The sequence below is a fragment of the Arachis hypogaea genome, chromosome 15, assembly GCF_003086295.3.
Source record: "Arachis hypogaea cultivar Tifrunner chromosome 15, arahy.Tifrunner.gnm2.J5K5, whole genome shotgun sequence".
In the NCBI taxonomy this organism is placed as follows: domain Eukaryota; kingdom Viridiplantae; phylum Streptophyta; class Magnoliopsida; order Fabales; family Fabaceae; genus Arachis; species Arachis hypogaea.
This window is the reverse complement of record NC_092050.1, coordinates 40,421,562-40,427,332: the sequence shown is the minus strand read 5'-3', so window position 1 is coordinate 40,427,332 and position 5,771 is coordinate 40,421,562. Positions and strand designations below refer to the sequence as shown.

The 5,771-nt window shown below is 36.2% G+C and overlaps 1 non-coding gene across 1 annotated transcript; it reads right to left on the bottom strand.

Moving 5' to 3' along the window:
• Window positions 1–3,717: 3,717 nt before the first annotated feature.
• Window positions 3,718–3,825, bottom strand: LOC112752462 (small nucleolar RNA R71). The gene has a single exon (XR_003176898.1). It is a non-coding gene; the product is annotated as a small nucleolar RNA R71 (small nucleolar RNA).
• Window positions 3,826–5,771: the final 1,946 nt, after the last annotated feature.

The window sequence follows — 5,771 nt, the reverse complement described above, 5'->3', positions numbered from 1 at the left end:
AAAGTGATTTTCCAAATCTGTTGAACCTGCTGCATCTTTTACTTCTCTGTTTGATTGTCATTTACACTTCCGTGTTTGATTTCATGAATTCCAGTACCTAATTTCTTTTATTCTTCTTGCAATTTAACTTTCCAATTACTTGATCTACTGCTTTCTTTTAATTTCCAGCACCCACTCCCTTTTAATTTCATGCAATTTACATTTCTTGCAATTTAAGATTCTTGCAATTTACATTTCTTGCTTTTTAAGTTTCAATGCAATTTACTTTCTGCACTTTAATTTTCCTTGTCATTTACATTCTGTTGGCTTCAATTGTCACTCAAATCACTCAATGTTAGCTTGACTAAACTAATCACCCACTAAAGTTGCTTGATCCATCAATCCCTGTGGGATCGACCTCACTCCCGTGAGTTTTTATTACTTGATACGACCTGGTACACTTGCCGGTTAGATTTGTGTGTTTTGGGAGAAATTTATCTTTCAACAAAATATTCATCAACGCCAGCTTTTGTGCCAGTTTGGGCGTTCAACTCTGGTTTTGGCTCCTTTTCTGGCGCTGGACGCTAGATTTGGGTAGAAAGCTGGCGTTGAACGCCAGTTTACGTCATCTATTCTTGGCCAAAGTATGGACTATTATATATTGCTGGAAAGCCCTGGATGTCTAATTTCCAACGCAATTAAAAGCGCGCCATTTCGAGTTCTATAGCTCCAGAAAACCCACTTTGAGTGCAGGGAGGTCAGAATCCAACAGCATCAGCAGTCCTTCTTCAACCTCTGAATCTTATTTCTGCTCAAGTCCCTCAATTTCAGCCAGAAAATACCTGAAATCACAGAAAAACACAAAACTCATAGTAAAGTCCAGAAATATGAATTTAACATAAAAACTAATGAAAACATCCCTAAAAGCAACTAGATCCTACTAAAAACATACTAAAAACAATGCCAAAAAGCGTGTAAATTATCCGCTCATCATACCTCTATCCCTATTTTATTATATCATATTCGAAAACTCCATAATTATTTTATATCCGCCTGCCTGAGATTTACAAGGTGATCATAGCTTGCTTCATACCAACAATCTCCGTGGGATTCGACCCTTACTCACGTAAGGTATTACTTGGACGACCCAGTGCACTTGCTGGTTAGTTGTATCGAAGTTGTGAATCATGGTATTGGCACCATGTTCTTGGCGCCATTGCCAGGGAAAGAAAGAGCCATGAATTCTACATAATCAAAGCGTAATCACGATTGCGCGTACCAAGTTGCTCACGTTGCCAGGGATTGTTTGAGCCTGGACATCACAATTTCCTGCACCAAGTTTTTGGCGCCGTTGCCGGGGATTGTTCGAGTTTGGACAACTGACGGTTCATCTTGTTGCTCAGATTAGGTAATTTTCTTTTTATTTTATTTTCAAAAATTTTTCAAAAACCTTTCAAAAATTCCTCACTTGTTTTCGAAAAAAAAATGTTTTCAAAAAATAAATTATTCTATGGCTTCAGAATTTTTAAGAATGAATTCTAGTGTTTCATGAAGCATGTTGAAGCCTGGCTGGCTGTAAAGCCATGTCTCAATTCTTATACTCAAGAGAAGAGCTTCTTTATCTTTCTTAGCCAATTGGCTGTTGAATGTAAGGCATGTCAGGCGTGCCATGTCTGAGTTACATACTAAAGCTTGGCTGGCTATTAAGCCATGCCTGACCCTTTGATTGGAGCTTTAGAGCATAAGATTCCTGGAATTCATATTAAAAATTTTGGAATCCTTATCTTTTATTTTTCACAATAATTTTCGAAAAAAAATTAAAAGAAAATACAAAAAATCATAAAATCATAAAAATCAAAAATATGTTTGTGTTCTTGTTTGAGTCTTGAGTCATGTTATAAGTTTGGTGTCAATTGCATATGCATCTTGCATTTTTTCGAAAATATCATGCATTCATAGTGTTCTTCATGATCTTCAAGTTGTTCTTGGTAAGTCTTCTTGTTTGATCTTGATGATTTTTTGTTGTGTCTTTTCATGTTTATCATATGCATTCTTGAATTCTTAGTGCGTAAGCATTAAAGAATTCTAAGTTTGGTGTCTTGCATATTTTCTTTGCATTAAAAATTTTTCAAAATTATGTCTATGATGTTCATCTTGACATTCATAGTGTTCTTGGTGTTCATCTTGACATTCATAGCATTCTTGCACGCATTCATTGTTTTGATCTAAAAATTTCATGCATTGCATCTTTTTAGTGTTTTTCTCTTGCATCATAAAAATTCAAAAATAAAAAAAAATATCTTTCCCTTTTTCTCTCATCAATTTCGAAAATTTGAATTGACTTTTTCAAAAATTTTTAAAATCTAATTGTTTCTCATGAGTCAAATCAAATTTTCAAGTTGAAAATCTTATCTTTTTCAAAATCTTTTTTTCAAAAATCAAATCCTTTTCAAAATTTTTGGTTATTTTCGAAAATTCCAAAAGTATTTTTCAAAAATCCTTTTCTTATTTTTATCACAAATTTTCGAAAATAACAATAACAATTAATGTTTTGATTCAAAAATTTGAAGTTTGTTACTTGCTTATTAAGAAAGATTCAAACTTTAAGTTCTAGAATCATATCTTGTGATTTCTTATGAATCAAGTCATTAATTGAGATTTTAAAAATCAAATCTTTTTCAAAACTAATTTCAATCATATCTTTTCAAAAATATCTTCTTATCTTATCTTTTTCAAAAATATCTTTTCAAAATATCTTTTCTAACTTCCTAACTTCTTATCTTTTCAAAATTTGTTTCAACTAACTAACTAACTTTTTGTTTGTTTCTTAACTTTTTCAAAACTACCCAACTAACTCTCTCTCTCTAATTTTCGAAAATATCTTTCCTCTTTTTCAAAAATTTCTTTTTAATTAACTAATTATTCTTATTTTTATTTTTAATTTTAAAAATTTTTCGAAAAAAAAATAATAACAATTTTCAAAATAATTTTCGAAAAATTATCCCTCCCCCATCTTATTCTATTTATTCATTCATATCCTAACATCTCATCTCACATCTCTGCCATCCTCACAGTTGTGTTTCTTTCTTTACATCATATTCTTTGTCTCCCTCTTTTCTTCTACTCACACAGGGATCCCTATACTGTGGTATAAAGGATCTCTATTATTATTATTATTTTTTTCTGTGCCTTCTTCTTTGTCATATGAGCAGGAGCAAGGATAAGAACATTATTGTGGAAGCAGATCCAGAACCTGAAAGGACTCTGAAGAGAAAATTAAGAGAAGCTAAATTACAACAATCCAGAGAAAACCTTTCAGAAATTTTTGAACAGGAAGAGGAGATGGCAGCCGAAAATAATAATAATGTAAGGAAGATGCTTGGTGACTTTACTGTACCTAATTCCAATTTACATGGAAGAAGCATCTCCATTCCTGCCATTGGAGCAAACAACTTTGAGCTGAAACCTCAATTAGTTTCTCTGATGCAGCAGAACTGCAAGTTTTATGGACTTCCATCTGAAGATCCTTTTCAGTTCTTAACTGAATTCTTGTAGATATGTGATACTGTTAAGACTAATGGAGTAGATCCTGAAGTCTACAGGCTCATGCTTTTCCCTTTTGCTGTAAGAGACAGAGCTAGATTATGGTTGGATTCTCAACCCAAAGACAGCCTGAACTCTTGGGATAAGCTGGTCACGGCTTTCTTAGCCAAGTACTTTCCTCCTCAAAAGCTGAGCAAGCTTAGAGCTGATGTTCAAACCTTCAGACAGAAAGAAGGTGAATCCCTCTATGAAGCTTGGGAAAGATACAAACAGTTGACCAAAAAGTGTCCTTCTGACATGCTTTCAGAATGGACCATCCTGGATATATTCTATGATGGTCTATCTGAGCTATCAAAGATGTCACTGGACACTTCTGCAGGTGGATCCATTCACCTAAAGAAAACGCCTGCAGAAGCTCAAGAACTCATTGACATGGTTGCTAATAACCAGTTCATGTATACTTCTGAAAGGAATCCTGTAAGTAATGGGACGCCTATGAAGAAGGGAGTTCTTGAAGTTGATACTCTGAATGCCATATTGGCTCAGAATAAAATATTGACTCAGCAAGTCAATATGATCTCTCAGAGTCTGAATGGAATGCAAGCTGCATCCAACAGTACTCAAGAGGCTTCTTATGTAGAAGAAGCTTATGATCCTGAGAACCCTGCAATAGCAGAGGTGAATTATTTAGGTGAACATTATGGAAACACCTATAACTCATCATGGAGAAATCATCCAAATTTCTCATGGAAGGATCAAAAGCCTCAACAAGGCTTTAATAATGGTGGAAGAAATAGGTTTAACAATAATAAAGCTTTTCCATCATCCACTCAGCAACAGACAGAGAACTCTGAACAAAATACTTCTAATTTAACAAACTTAGTCTCTGATTTATCTAAGGCCACTGTAAGTTTCATGAATGAAACAAGATCTTCCATTAGAAATCTGGAAGCACAAGTGGGCCAGCTGAGTAAAAGGATAACTGAAATCCCTCCTAGTACTCTCCCAAGCAATACAGAAGAGAATCCAAAAGGAGAGTGCAAGGCCATTGACATAAGCACCATGGTCGAACCCAAAAAAGGAGAGGAGGACATGAATCCCAAGGAGGAAGACCTCCTGGGACGTCCAGTGATCAATAAGGAGCTTCCCTCTGAGGAACCAAAGGACTCTGAGGCTCATCTAGAGACCATAGAGATTCCATTAAGCCTCCTTATGCCCTTCATGAGCTCTGATGAGTATTCTTCTTCTGAAGAGAATGAGGATGTTACTGAAGAGCAAACTGCCAAGTTTCTTGGTGCAATCATGAAGCTGAATGCCAAATTATTTGGTATTGAGACTTGGGAAGATGAACCTCCCTTGTTCACCAATGAACTAAGTGATCTGGATCAACTGACATTGCCTCAGAAGAAACATGATCTTGGAAAGTTCATAATACCTTGTACCATAGGCACCATGATCTTTAATGCTCTGTGTGACCTTGGTTCAGGGATAAACCTCATGCCTCTCTCTGTAATAGAGAAACTGGGAATCTATGGGGTGCAAGCTGCTAAAATCTCATTAGAGATGGCAGACAATTCAAGAAAACAGGCTTATAGACAAGTAGAGGACGTGCTGGTAAAGGTTGAAGGCCTTTACATCCCTGCTGATTTCATAGTCCTGGATACTGGAAAGGAAGAGGATGAATCCATCATCCTAGGAAGACCTTTCCTGGCCACAGCAAGAGCTGTGATTGATGTTGACAGAGGTGAAATAGTCCTTCAATGGAATGAGGACTCCCTTGTGTTTAAAACTCAAGGATCTCCCTCTGCAACCATGGAGAGGAAGCATGAAAAGCTTCTCTCAAGGCAGAGTCAACCAGAGCCCCCACAGTCAAACTCTAAGTTTGGTGTTGGGAGGCCACAACCAAACTCTAAGTTTGGTGTTGAACTTCCATATCCAAACTCTAAGTTTGGTGTTGGAGAGTCTCAACAAAGCTCTGCACATCTGTGAGGCTCCATGAGAGCCCACTGTCAAGCTATTGACATTAAAGAAGCGCTTGTTGGGAGGCAACCCAATTTTTATTTATCTAACTATATTTTTCTTATTTATATGTCTTTATAGGTTCATGATCATGTGGAGTCACAAAATAAATATAAAAATTGAAAACGGAATCAAAAACAGCAGAAGAAAAATCACACCCTGGAGGAGCATCTGTCTGGCATTCAGCGCCAGAACAGAGCATGGTTCTGGCGCTGAACGCCCAAAATGGG